This window comes from Eptesicus fuscus, chromosome 7 (genome assembly GCF_027574615.1).
Source record: "Eptesicus fuscus isolate TK198812 chromosome 7, DD_ASM_mEF_20220401, whole genome shotgun sequence".
Classification (NCBI taxonomy): domain Eukaryota; kingdom Metazoa; phylum Chordata; class Mammalia; order Chiroptera; family Vespertilionidae; genus Eptesicus; species Eptesicus fuscus.
Window position 1 is genome coordinate 28,523,091 of NC_072479.1, and position 15,899 is coordinate 28,538,989.

Sequence of the window (15,899 nt, forward strand, 5' to 3'; positions counted from 1 at the left end):
TTAAGAATCAGTGAGAAAAGCTACATAATAACAGAGGAGAAAGCAAGAACACAGAAGATCTTTGCAACGATGCGCTGTGTAGTTTCAGCTATATGCAATAAGAATTTGAAAATAGAATATTTTAAAATGCTGTGTATTAGACTTGGAAGCTGAAATCAAATGTTACAGGTCATCATTTTCTAATAAATTCACAGATAACTACTAATGTATATTTGTGACTGGCACCACACTGGAAACTGAGATACATAAAAAGAAGAATTATACATTGTTAAGAACTTATATATTGTTGGGCCAAGAGAGAGACTGATATGAAACAAAATAAAAATAATAAAGGCAGATAAAAATCATGTGGGCTAACAAATGAAATTCATTCAGCAGTTTTTGAGGTGAACTGACATGCCCAAATGTAAGAGCCATGGGTCATCATTTCAACTCAGTGAATAAATTGAAAGGTGCGGCATGGCAGGTTCCCAGATGGCGTTAGTTTGGTTTGGCTCTGAAACACAAATACTGTACTCTTAAAGAGAAAATGATATTTCAGCATTTATGTTCACATGGGAAAAAAAATTGTAAATCTTTGAAGAGGAAGTTGATTTTCACCAAGCTTTTAGCCTCAGTTTCAAAGGACAAAAACAAACCCATTTCTGTTTAGATAACACTTATTAATATTTCAATTTCCAGCAAATTACAACAAATCTATGTTTTTTAAAGTTTCTCTTAAGTTTTTCTCCTTAAAAAATGATTTAATAAAATAGCTGTTTCTTAAGCAAGTTACTGAAATATAGTAACCATAGCACATAAATTTTTGTACTCAATCTCTTTTGAGCTGCCAAGTTCAATTTTATAAATTATCCAAGTTTTCTAAAGTGTACTCTGGAAGATATTTCCTAAAAAGTCTGAAGTGTATATATATTATTATTAAAGTTTATCAATAAATGTCTTGTTCTGTAATGTATCAAGATGATATAATTCTTCATGAAAAAGTACACAGGTTCATAAAATAATGTCACAGACTTATATATAAAAATACACTTAAATAGATACATATTTTAATTTAGAAATCTACTTTTTAATAAAAGATAAATAACTTTTTTGACTGCAGTTTACATTCTAATTTTATATGTACATATATTTTAAAGATTTAGATAGTTTTAATTAATTTACATTTTCCTTTTTGTTGGTTTAAGTAAGCCATTCTGATATCAAATAAAAAAGATGCTTGTATTTATTAAATATGTACAAATGTACTGAACTAAAGAGATATAGTTGAATGATTATCTCATATAACAGTCAAAAATTTATAATCTTTAATGTCATGATAACTGTACTAATGTTTTCTACTGAACTGTCATAGAAAAATGCAACACATAATCAATAAACATGCCCAGAAAAGGCACTGGAAGTCAAAAGAATCTTTCATTACTTAAAGCTAAGGGTCTTGTGATGAAGACTGATCATTTTAAGATGATATTTATCCATCCTTCTTTGAGCATCTGTAGTTTCCATTCACTAAGGTGATTAACAAGTATCAAAGAGTTTCCTTATGGAGCGGGCCAAAGTTGGTATCTGCTTTCTGTACAAGACAATGAATGAGGTTGATGCCAAAAACAAAACAAAACAAAACAAAACCTACACAGAATTATCAAGGCAAGGTTTTGGCTTCTCATACTTCAACACTTATTTGTTTTCTGTGCTTAAATGTATGGTACAGTAGAGACGAACCATTTTCTACCTCTTATTGCCCAGTCAAAGTAGGTCAGAGAAAAGCTAATATAAGAAATGTCATACACTCCATGTTTATTATATAACCAAAACTGTGCTTGATATTTTCCTCACAGCAAATCAGTGAAAAGAGCACATTTATATAAAGAACAGAGGATTTAAGCAAGTTGCAGAATCTTACCACATAGATGGACAAGAAATCAGGATTGTAAATTTAAAAGTTATCCTGGCCCTTTTCCTCCCAACTCCACCCTCCCAACATACACACATACAAATCACTAGCTAATAGTTTATCCAGATAAACCCATCTCTCTTAAATGTAAATATTCTTATTTAAAATTTAAACAATTCATACACTGTTATAAGAAATAGTTACAAAACTGCCATAAATAAGAAAAAAGGACTAGAATAAAATTCAATAGAAAGAAAAGTTGTTACAAAGTATTTAGAATATTAATCAACATTATAGCATGCACTATCACCAACATATAAAACTAACTGAATGTAGCAATTGCTTTTGTAATGGTAGACCAAAAATTCAAACATTAAGAATGGTTGTGTAGGCTGCAGTAGGTGACAAACATACAACAGGAGAAAGAAACACAGGAAACTGGTAGAAGAAAGGAAATAGTTAAATAGTGAAACAATTTCAGAAATAAAACCTTAAATTACAGAAACAGACAGGAGAATAGATCCTAAGGAAACCATATATACATATATATGAGATAGACAAAGTGATAAACATTTAGGACAGGGGAGGTGATTCATTGTACATATAATTGAAATTCCTGAAGAAGAAAATAAAACTATGAAACAAAAGAAAAAAATGTAATATGTAATTGAAGAAAATGTTCTGGAATAGAAAAACCATGATCTCTTCAAATATTGAAAGATCACATTGTCTACCAAGGAAACTTTATTCATAGCAATAAGGTATTTCTTCATAAAGTTATTGAACTTCAAATTTAAAAAGCTGAACAAAAAAGATTGTGTCACAAATGAAAAAGAAGATGCCAACTTTCAGCACAATAACATTCACATAAACCTTATTCACATTTCCTCAAGCTTTCCTTCAGTATAAAGATTAAAGACAAATGTTTTTGAACCTGAACAATAAATATAGTTTAAGTGAAAAAAATGAAGTATAGAATACATAGGGTATAGATAAAGTATATATTGTATTTTTATTTTCTTGTGTTTAAAGAAAATACTGGAAGCATACACAAGAAGCCAAAAAATAAAAAAATAAAAAGGCTAATCATGAGAGTAGTGGACAAGGACAGAGATGGAAGAGAAAAATCAAAATGGAACACTTTTGATTCATATGATTTTTGAACCATATGAACTATTTATTGAAAAATTTAATCTAAATTTTCAGATTAAGAGAGATTACCAAAAGAATTTTCTAATATATATAATACTATGAATTTAAGAACTTTGGAAGATAATATACAGACGTTTCAATTCATACACAATTTTTTTAAAAAAATGCATTCTGTGTACAAGAAACTATAGAAAAGATTAGTCTAAACAACTTTAGCAATTCTTTATGTCCAGGTTTGTCAGAGAAATCTGTATGCTAGGTAGGCAATAAGTAGTTTATATTTAACAGCATTTGCCAAATGTATCCACATTTACTATAAAATACCTATCAACATGTTAAGGAGCAAAGCTTGAGAAATTCTATCTGTACATTAAAATGTTATGCTAATAAAATGTTCAACCAGGCAGTAACTTTGAAATGATAAAATTTTTGTTGTTATTTACTTAAATTGAAGGTTAAATATTGAGGTCTTCTTTTACCATAACCCCATAGAACTTCATAATCTGTCCAACAAAAACAAGGGGTCATTCTTAAAGTCCTGGTTTAGGAATAAGTTGTTTTCCACATTGTGTCTGGATTTCCCCCTTGACAATCTGCTATTGCTTCCTAGAAACAAGGTCCAGAGGTCCAGAGAAGGTAGGGTCCATTTTTTGTTAAGGCAGCTGTTTTCAACCCATGTGCCATAAGAATTTTTAAAATGCAATACCTGACTATTTAGTCAGGGGCACTGACCTCTTGTCCCTCAGACTGTCAAATAAGAAAATGACAACAGCCAACACCACAATAACCCTCCAATGCGAATGAATCAAAATCATACCTATTTTGCCAGATCAGAATTTTGGTAATTAGTGTGTTGCATGAGATAAAGAAGCTTGAAAATAACTGGGTTAAAATAATCAGGAAAAGATTATTAGCAAAAATGTAAATCAGATCTTGAGAAGTAATATAATAAATACAAGTTTTGAAAATATCATCCCAAGCAAAACTATGGGAACTCTGAGAAGCACAGTTCTGACTTAACTAAGGTATACAGTTACAAAATGGGTTTCTTTCTGGAATCCCTATTAAGAATTCTGTTATCAATTCTTCTTTCAGTGAGTCAGTGCCACTCTGTCTCATTTATTAGAGCTTCATATTAAGTTCCGACAATGGTTATGGCAAGTCCTCACCTCCTGTTCCTTTGTAAAAGTCTCCTAGCTGCTCTTGGATATTTACTCTACCACATAAATATTGTCAAATTCCATGACTTTATTTCTCAATTATTCAGCTGAGTAACTTTTAACCAAAAATTTTCTGGGACTTACAGAGTATTTTTTTAAGGGCCTGCCTTTAGTAATAATCAATTATGTAATGTATTATGGCATAATAAAAAGAGTTGTGGACCTTCCCAGCCTTTGCATTTTTTACTCTGGTGAAATTGGGTGAAGGGTTTTTTAAACTCTCTGAACCTCTGATTTTTTATTTTTATATTTATGTTAAATGTAGCATTTATATACCTAAATAGAAATTTTGCTTATTTTTTATTTATCTAATATGTGGAAAGCATTGTGGAAAGATAATACAAAAACATAATGAAGGCAGTTCTACATTTCAGAGAAGCATATAATTTAGTAAAGAACCAAAGCATAAATAAGAATACACTTAAATTCGAATATAGAGACTAAATGACCACAAAAATTTACATAATTTTAGAAGATATAACAATTACTTCCCATGTGAGTAATGTAAAGATTGAGTATTGTAATCTCAAATCAGTATTTATAATTAAGGTAGTTATGAATAAATCCTTATTCATTTATAGGTAAATGTCCTTTGCATCTAAATCCATGGGAAACTGACTTTCCAATCTCAGGCAGTAATTCACCACCAAAGAAAAGTATACAATTCTGTGTCAGAAAGCCCTAATTAATTGGCCAGCCCAGTGACATTCATCATTTAGTCTACTTTCAGGATTGCTGCTCTAAGTATAATTGTACGGACATGTCCAATTTTGAAGTGAAATAAATGATTATGGAATAAACTGACATTGTTCCCAGAATTATTTGAATCTGATGCTTACATTGATTAAATTAATGATTCCCTTGGCACAACCAACAAAATTATTCTTGAATTCCAATCTGTTCAAAATAGCTAGTTTTAGTTGCAAAGGTTCTATCACTTTTGTGTGTTTTTTTTGAAAGATTAACAGTCAATTAGATGCTGATGCTGACTAACCACTATAAAATGTGGATTGTAGGTTTTAACTTATACCTTATCTAATGGGAGAGCCTGCTGTGTTGTCCTAGGCACTCTGGCCATGGGAGGTGTCAAATATTTGTCTGTCACCTAATGCTGGGCTCAACAGTTACTAAGTTCTTCTTGGGTTTCTGAGCAAGGTTACTTAGAGAGTGCCTATTATGGATTGTTAATTCTCTAAGAAAACATTATAAAGTAGCTTTTAATTGGCCTCATGCAATGGTAAAGAGATTACCCAGAGGGGAGTCTATTTAGACAGAAAAGAATTAAATTAAACCTGGAAACATCCTGCAACAATTTGTGCAAGATTCTAATTATATGATTTAAATACACACAGAATAAGAACACCATTTCCTTTTTTTTTTTTTTTTTTTTTTTTTTTGTCTCTTCAGGACTCTGTTTAGTATTTGATGACCATGAAACTTTAAGCCTTGGATTACATCATAGCTTTAAATAAACTAACATTCATTCATTCATTATTCTTCTTAACAAAGATTTAAGTTTTAACTCCATGCCAAGCCCTAGAAATATAAAGTTGTATAAGATAAGATTGTTCCCCTTACAAATATCAGTCAAGTAGAAAAACATACAAACAATATAAGTAGAATATATGGTAGTTGTTTTTTTTAAGTCTGTAGAATCACTCAAGTGGCAGAGCAAAGCACAAATTAGAGTGGGATGACAAAGGTGGGAGAACATTGGATAGTACAAGGTAGAGATCATAAAATCCCAAAGGAGGTAGTATCAATGAATCAGAAGATACCACCTGAAAGTAATAATGATAGTGATAATAATGGCAATAAGAGCTAGTATTGAGTACTCACTCTTTGCCAAATAACATTCTAGGAAATTTCCACATAATACATTTAATGGTCAGAACAAACCCAAGGCCTTCATTCAATTATTCCCATTTTACAGATGAGAAAACCAAGGTATTGAGCAGTCAAGCATCTTTCCCAAGGTCACTCCAATTATAAGTGAAGGACCTATTGAGCTGGAACTCAAACGCAAAAAAAAGGACTCCAGAATCTTTCATAACTTGGAAATCATGAAAAATAAAGAATAAGACAGGTTCATATTTCCCTGAAATGATTGCATGGGCAGCATGCTACTATTAAAAATAAATATTAGAGTGGACAGATCATTGGAAGTGGGGGAGAGAATTAAATTAACTTCTGCTTATGTTGAATCTGAGGGTCTTGTAGGAGATCTAAGTAGAGTAAGTTGCTATTAAAAACAGAAATGTGGATCTGGGAGTTAAAAATTAGAGATAAGTATGTGGAGGGCATTCTATTGAAGTCATTAACTCACACATGAATGAGTAGAATCAGGAAAGATCCCAGAATGGAGCTATGGAGTAGAACATTATTGAATGTGTTGGCAAAGAAAGGTGAGCCAGCAAAGTATTCTGAATCTAAATGTCCAAAGAAGAAAGAAAAGAGATTTCAAATGTTTGGGGGAGGGGATTCAAGGGAGTATCAGTATTAAACATAGGTTAAATAAAATAAGGAATGAAAAGCAATGGTTCAGCCGAAACCGGTTTGGCTCAGTGGATAGAGCGTCGGTCTGTGGACTGAAGGGTCCCGGGTTCGATTCCGGTCAAGGGCATGTACATTGGTTGCGGGCACATCCCCCGGTGGGGGATGTGCAGGAGGCAACTGGTCAATGTCTCTCTCTCATCCATGTTTCTAGCTCTCTATCCCTCCTCTCCCTTCCTCTCTGTGAAAAATCAATAAAATATATTTAAAAAAAAAAGAAAGAAAAGCAATGGTTCAATATGGTATTTAACAAGTCTTAATAAGAGCAATTTCAGGCAAAAGATAAGGAGAAAATTCAGATTTTAGTTGATTAGTCATCCTAAGTATATGAATAAATAAATAAATTCTTAAAATGGTACAAGTGACAGGCTAATTGCTTTACATGATGATGAGGAGGTAAAAAAAATGAATACAGCAAGTTAAATGATCTTTTCAGTGTTCTATTTCAAGTACACAATCCTTCTCATGGATTTCTATGCTTGTCTTTGTTACTTCTGTCAGGACTTTGTACCTGTTCTGAATCAAAATGTGTTTTGTAAGTAAGGCTCTATATAGAATTATAGAAAGCAGTTAAACAATCAGAAGAGATGATGCTATGAAAAACAAAACAAGCAAGAACAATAAAATGTTAAACTCATGAAAAAAACTACAAGGACAAGCTAGTAAGACAATCACTTAAAAACACTGAATTCATTCAAACCAGATCATTTGTTTCTATTTAAGCACAAGAAATCACTGAATGAAGAGGTAAGGAAACCAAGGTCTTTGGAGCTAAAATAATCTCCAAAAATCAGATAGCTAGTAGTGGTGGAATACAAACCAGAACAGGTTTCCTGATTGCAATCTCAATGTTCTTTTGGTTACCCTACACTGTGTCCTTACAGACTTTGTTGTCTAACTTGAACTCCTACCTGAAAACTTTTATACATATACCTAAACTAGAGACCCAGTGTACAACATTCATGCACTGGGCGGGGGGAGGGGTCCCTCAGCCCAGCCTTCACCCTTTCTCAGCCTGGGAGCCCTCGGGGGATGTCCAACTGATGGCTTAGGCCTGCTCCCAAGGCCTAACCATCAGTCGGACATTCTTAGTGTTGCCACGGAGGTGGGCCACTGTGCTCGCCAGCCATCAGCCCGGCTTGTGGCTGAGAGGTTCTCCCCTTGTGGAAGCACACTGACCATCAGGGGGAAGCTCCTGCATTGAGCATCTGCCCCCTGGTGATCAATGCATGTCATAGTGACTGGTCGTTCCACCATTCAGTCAATTTTCATATTACCCTTTTATTATATAGGATGAGTCAACTAACTATACTAAGTACTCACACATAGATTGATGAATAAGTTGACATGTTGACTGTGTACATGACTGAATATATTACTGAACAATTGTAACTCTTTTATTATTATTCTTGCATCTTTTAGGTAAAACAAACATCTATACTAATAAAAGAGAAACATGCAAATTGACTATCACTTCGCTATGCCCACCAGCCAATCAGGAGCGAGTATGCAAATTAAAACAACAAAGATGCAGCCACCACAGAGCTGGAGCAAGCAGGAGGCTTGGGTTGCCCCCAGTGATGGAGAAAGCCAAGCTTCCTGCCCGCCTTGGCCAGCCCTGGCCTCTGCTCAAGACTACAAAGTTTCAATTATAGAAGATAATAAATCCCAGATACCTGCTTCCAGCCAGCCCTGGACTCGGTTCAAGGAGGTGCTGAAAAAAAAAAAAAAAAAAGGAGGAGCTGGGAGCCTGGATGACTTGGGGGGCATGGCCAGCCTGAAAATAGCCCTCAGCCCCTCACCCAGGCTGGCCAGGCACCCCAGTGGGACCCTCCACCCTGAAGGGATTGTGGCCAGCTTGAAAACAGCCCTCAGCCCCTCACCCAGGCTGGCTATGCCCCCTCCAGCAGGGACCCTCACCCCATGGGGGCGTGGCCAGCCTGAAAACCACCGCAGGCCCCTTGCTCAGGCTGCCCTATGCCCCAAGGGAACCCCCACCCTGATCCAGGACACCCTTCAGGGCAAACCAACCGGCCCCTACCAGTGCACCAGCCCTTTATCTATACTAATAAAAGGGTAGTATGCTAATCAGACTGGGAGACCTTCCAGGAGACCTTCCGAATGTTCTTCTGGACAAAGCCATGGTGGCAGGGCCAAGGTAGAGGAGGTTAGAGGCCAAGAGGGGAGGGTAGTTGTGGGTGATGAGGCTGGTGGGGGGGTGGGGCCATAGGGGGTAAGCAGACCAGCAGGGGGGCCAGTTGGGGGCGAGCAGGTCATCAGTGGTTGTCAGTTGGAGGTAATCAGGACAGCGGGGAGGGGGGCAGTTTGGAGTGAGCAGGCCAGCAGGGGGGCAGCTGGGGGTGAGTAGGCCAGTGGGAAGGGAAGTATGGGAGAGCAGGCCAGCAGGGGGGCAGTTGGGGGTGATCAGGCTGGCGGGGGGGCATTTGGGGTCAAGCAGACCGGCAATGGGTGGCAGTTGGGGGTGAGCAGGCCGACAGGCAGAGTGATTAGGGGCAATCAGGCAGGCAGGCAGGCAGGTGAGCGGTTAGGAGCCAGCAGTCCCGGATTGCAAGAGGGATGTCCGACTGCCAGTTTAGGCCCAATCCCTGTAAACCGGCAGTAGGACATCCTTTGAGGGGTCCCAGACTGGAGAGGGTGCAGGCCAGGCTGAGAGACACCCCCCTCCCCCATGCAAAAATTTCGTGCACCGGGCCTCTAGTTTAATTAATAAAAAGATTAGCTTTCAAAGAGGATATCTATTTCCAAGGATTGTGCAAAAAGATAAATTATCATTACCAATTACCATTCGTTTTTTGATATCCTGGCATAGTAAGTATCTTTTATAAAGAGCTGAAGCAAGTCTGAAATAGAACAATGCTAACGAGGAGGGAAGTCTTCTTCCCCGCCAATGTAAACATGTCTATGTATCAGCCTTAATACACCATGCACAGTCCAAGCACTATTTAAACTCTCTAAAAAAAGGGGTGCTTCAAACTTAGTAAAATTTGTATTTTACTATAATACTAGAGGCCCGGTGCACAAAATTTGTGTACAGGTGTGTGTGTCTCTCAGCCTAGTCTGCACCGTCTCCAATCTGGGACCCCTCGAGGGATGCCCGACTGCCTGTTTACTGGGATCGGGCCTAAATGGTCAGTTGGACATCCCTCTCACAATCCAGGACTGCTGGCTTCCAACTGCTTGCCTGCCTGCCTGCCTAATTGCCCCTAACTGCTTCTGCCTGCCAGCCTGATCACCCTATAATCACTCCTCTGCCAGCCTGATTGACACCTAACTGCTCCCCTGCCGGCTCGATTGCCCCCAACTGCCCTCCCCTGCCAGCTTGGTAACCCCTAACTGCCCTCCCCTGCTGGCCTGGTCCCCCCAATTGGCCTCCCTTGCTGGCCTGATCCCCCCCAACCTCTCCCCTCTACTGGCCTGGTTGCCCCCAACTGCCCTACCCTTCTGGCCTGGTCCCCGTCAAATGCCCTCCCCTACAGGCCTGGGTCCCCCACAACTGCCCTTCCTTGCTGGCCTGGTTGCCCGAAACTGCCCTCCCCTGCTGGCCTGGTTCCCACCAACTGCCCTCCCCTGCAGGCCTGGGTCCCCCCCCCCAACTGCCCTCCCCTGCTGGCCTGGTCACCCCCAATTGCCCTCCCCTGTAGAAGAGATGGTACCCTCCAAGTGCCCTCCCCTGCTGGTCTGGTCTCCCCAACTGCCCTCCCCTGCAGGCCTGGGTCCCTCCCCCCAACTGCCCTCCCCTGCTGGCCATCTTGTGGTAGCCATCTTTTGTCCACATGGGGGCAGCCATCTTTGATCACATGAGGGCAGCCATCTTGTGTGTTGGAGTGATGGTCAATTTGCATATTACCCTTTTATTATATAGGATTTGCATCCAAAGAAAGAAAACCAGGGAAAAGTATCCAAACCTAAAAACCTTTAGGTTCTTGAAAATGTGCTATTACAGGTGGGGCAAAAGTAGGTTTATAGTTGTGAGTACACAAAATGCAGTTTATTCTTGTATTATTAATTGTATTATTTTCCATACTAACAACTGTAAGCCTATTTTGTCCCACTTTTTATATAATACAGCCTATAACAGAGGATCACTATGCCCATTAGTCGAAAGAAATCAGCAGATATTTTTGTTCTGTGCATTTGTCTGTATGTATGTTCTATTTCAACTAAATGCTTCCTTTTTTAAAACAGGAATAAGAAGGAACCCTTATAATTGCTATGACCAAAATCTGTATTTTAAGCCTTCTTATAAACCATGAACTAAAATTGGAACGTTTTCATTCCTTAAATACAAGAAAATTTTGAAATTAAAAAATATATATAACTGGGTACGCATATTAACAGTTTTATTATTGAAATGAAAGTGTTTTAAATAATTTTTATATGTTTTTATTACTTTTAGAGAGAGAGAAAGGGAGAGGAAGAGAGAGAGAAAAATATTTATGAGAGAGAAACACAGATCAGCTGCATTCTGCACTCCCCCTACTGGGGATCTAGCCTGCAACCCTGGCATGTGCCCTGACCAGAAATCAAACCAATAACCTCTTGGTTCTTGGGTTGATGCTCAACCACTGCTCCACACCAGTTGGGCCAGAAGTACTTAATTTAGGTTCAAAAATAATGGAACTTTTTTATTGAGAATATAATCACTGTTGCTCCTATAAAACCTCTTAGATTGACAATGAGCTTAGAGCAGGTAGACACAAATCACTTCCGAGGATTAAGTTGAGCAGTTAGTAAAATTAATTGTCAGGAGTGAGAGGAATCTGAAATATAAGGATACCTGCATTAAGATCAATTATAAAAATGCCCACATAGGTAAAACTTACAAAGGTCAGGGCTTGGGCTTATCATAAACAAGAATCTATACTGGAATTTGGGAGTTAGAATTTCTCAGTGAACCCATAATTTCAAACTGTCAACTGGGAAATTTTTACTACAAAATAAGCTCTTTTAGAGAAGAGACTATGAATTGCAATGTCTTTTTATATTATTACTTTCACCTGTTTCTGTACAGCAAGCACTCAATAGTGTTTGTTTACAAAATAATTAGTGAAGTCTCTCTTTGGCAAAAACTTGGCCTAGAAATGGTTTTTTTCTCCCTTTAGAAATTCTAATGAGATGTATTCCTAATATACTCATTTAAATAATAATGAGTACCACAAGTTACTAGAGAAATAAAGGTCAACTTCACTTAATCTTACCCAACTGAGTTTAGGGACAATACTCCAACATGTCTCTTTTCATCCACTTTGTTTTCACTGCTTTGTCTTTCAAGATAAAAGGAATGAGGAGAGATCGACCAAGAGAAATGAAAACTGTCATTGTGGAGAGGTATATGTGTGTGATATATGTAAACAACCAAGCAAATCCAATCAGAATTAGAGACCTGGGTAGCTAGCAGTAGTGTTCCCTAGAATAAGGCCCTACACTTTTTCCAGATATTTCTATGGAGACTTCAGAGTTTTATCCCCACCCCCACCCTCTTATCGACTTTACTTTTATTCCCAAAACGTCCACTTTCCTATTTCAGTGACCTAAGATGTAATGCCTCTTCACTTCCGCTTATCACCCCCACTTCAGAGAATACCCAGTATTTTTCACTGGGATATAGTATAGCCTTTTAAATAGAAAAGATGTTTACTTTTCAAATATGTTGTAAATATATCTCCATGTGAAACAAATCATATAAAATAAATGATCAGCTAAAAATTCTTCTCTGGGCTGAAGTGCAAAAGACCTAGTTTTCTTTAACCTAAAAATATGTAGTAGTTGAATTCCACAGAAAGATTTGGCCGTGTTGTGATATGTTTCTAACCAGGGCCTAATTTCTTGCCATTACCCGTGGTTTATGGTCAAAGAATTATAGTCAGCACATTGTAAAAGACATTCGGAGAGCGGCTTACTTAGTGCCAAACTGGAATTGAAATTTCATTCCTGGTAGCCTATCTACACACATCCCTAACGGCATCCTAGATCGAGTGCTGTGATCAACACAAACAACGGAGCAACCAGAGTAGAAAATCAATCTACATTGGTGGCTTGTTTTCAAGCTGGCTCTGTCCTTCACTTGAGTGAAAAAACCAACATGCAATCAGGGTGAGTGTTGCCCAAAGAAGGAAGTAAATTTTAAGATTTCTTACATTGCAGTGAACTAAAGAATGTAACATTTGCAAACCACTTCTAAAGCCTATAATTTCTGTTAGAATGAGTCAGAGTGACGAGCTTTTCAGACAACTGGGACTTAACATTACACCAGGATTCAGCTTTTCCTTCTTGTTTCTCAAGGCCTCCGCAGGCTAGCCTGCTTGCTACACTGTGGTTGGAGGCTAACTGTTCATTGCTTCCTTTTTAAAGAACTTAATGGCACAGGAGCCTACTAGGAGCCAGGCACTGTATTAGACGACAGAAATGCAAAAGTTAATAAATCATGCTTTTTTGACCCTCAGACATTTATTGCCAGTTTAGAAGAGAATTGATAAAAAGATCCTTCAAGTGTGATAAGTGCGGTAATACAAAGAAAACCAGGGTGCTATGAGAAGTCAGAAATAAAAGGATACAAAACCCAACCACCATGGACTCAGAGAAGGATTCCTGGACAAAATGAGTCTTGAAGAATAAGGCAGAATCTCACACAGTAAATATTCAATAACTAGTACCTACTATTGTTACTATTACTGTTATTACCATTCATGTGTATAAAAGATAGATATACACTCAGTGGCCAGATTATTATGATCTCTGAACGCATAGTAATCTGGCCACTCAGTGTATATCCTCCTATATAATAAAAGGCTAATATGCAAATTGTCCCCTCGACCGGAGTTCGACCAGCAGACAGGCCTGCCAACCGCCCATGTCCCCTCCCTCTGGCCAGGCTAGCCGGACCCCACCCATGCACGAATTCATGTACCAGGTCTCAGTATATACATATACTGAGTGGCCAGATTATTACGATCTCTGAATGCATAATAATCTGGCCACTCAGTGTACATTTCTAGTTCTAACTGGTAGTTCATTGCACATGAAAGATGAATACTTACTGGGTACACATTATTTTTTTTTTTTTTAGGAATGAGTTAATGGAAAGTGCAGAGCAGCAGGTCAGATAAACTTCATTATGACCATCATCGGTCTCATGCAGCTGCCAGGATCGAAGTGAAGCATTCTTTTACATGTGATCTGTATCAACAATCCTAAAAAACTAATAAAATTATGATCATCATGTTGCAAAGAAGTAATGCCTTTGGCTGGTTCACTCTAGAGTTAACCTTGTCCCTGGCATGTGGACTTCCTACTTCCAGTTTGGATCCATTCTATAAAAGCGTGTCAGTCACAAATGAGAAAGGAAGCTAGAATCATAATTCAGAGTATTAGACCAGGGGTCAGCAAACTATGGCTCCTGGGCCAAATCCAACCAGTTGCCTATTTTTGTAAATAAAGTTTTATTGAAACAGACATACCCATGGATTAAGGGCTGCTTTCACACTAGAAAGGCAGAGCTGAGCAGTTATGACCCCCAAAGCCTTTACTATCTGACTCCTTAAAGACAAAGTTTTCTGAACCCCGTATTTGACTATTAAAGCAATTCACAGTAGGTTACATATTGCAATCATTTCTTCCCCACACGCAAAGAGGGAAATCCTCGCTAATAGTTTCATCTCTAAGTATCCAAGTGTAAGGAGCTAATTTCAAAGAATTATTCATTTGAGTCAATTTACATTCTCACTGAGCTGTTTAGATGTTATACTAATTCTTTACCTGTTCTGATATATTTGCTTATCAATTGATTATTCATAAGCTACCTGCAAGAAAGTATAATATAATTTTAAAGCCTATTCTTTTTTAAAATGTTATAACCTTTTTTTGCCCAATTTAATTTTGCCTTATATGTGACTTTTATTGACACCTAAGGGAAGACTGCTTAGTAAAATGTTTGTAACCAATTCTAGCTCATATGAATCCAGACCAATTAAGTATAAATGAAAAAGAAATTACTGGTAATTTATCTGGTCTAGAGTTTTTATAGATTAGCAGATCTCAGTTGATGAGTACTAACTGCCTAAGTATCTTCAGCCAGATGGGAAGAAGTGTAGAGGTTGAGGGAGTGGACTCTGTGTGTAAAATTTAGATTCTTTTGATCATCCCCATAAATTTTGTACCCATCTGACACAATACATAGTTATTAGAATGTTATAGACTATATTCCCTGTGTTGTACTTTACATCCCCGTGACTATTCTGTACCAACAAGATTTATTGAGATGATCACTTAGTAAGATACGAGATGATCACTTAGTAAGATATATAATGTCTGACCACTGAGGTGTAACACCTGAAACTAATATAATATTGTATGTCAAGTATAATTGAAAAATAAAATAAAAATTATTTTAAAAAAGATTCTTTTGATTGTGGAGCACAGCACAATGACACTGGAATAGATGAAAGGCAGAACTCTGCTACTTACGGAACCACAGTACAGGTGGGGCCGCACAGAGGGTACCAGCAATTGGGAACTGTAGTGAGGCAGCAGATGTATGGAAAGTGGGGTGGATTATGTTTTCCTGGCTTCCTGTGGATTGGCTAATTTGAATAATTGTACCCACTCCAAAAGGCTCTGGCCCTAATTGCCTAATACTTGGTCCTGGAATGATCAGGGCTGGTACATAGCAGCCAGGAGTATGAGAGCCCAAAAAGTAAAGTGTTGGAAATGGATTTAATCAGCTGCTTAAGAATGACAACTAACTGGCCTCTAGTGAGGACTTTAAACCTGGGTCAAGACAACTTTTATTTATTTTTCTATTTTATGTGTGTTTTTTTAATTACTTTATTGATTAAGGTATCACATATTTGTCATCAACCCCCCCATTCCCTTCCCAAACCCCCCCACACGCATGCCCCCCTCCCCCTGTTGTCCGTGATCACTGGTTAGGCTCATATGCAAGCACACAAGTCCTTTGGTTGATCTATCTCCCTTGTCCCCACCCTCCCCTACCTTCCCTCTGAGGTCTGACAGTCTGATCAATGCTGTTTTTGTTCTTCAGTCTATGTTGTTCATCTTTT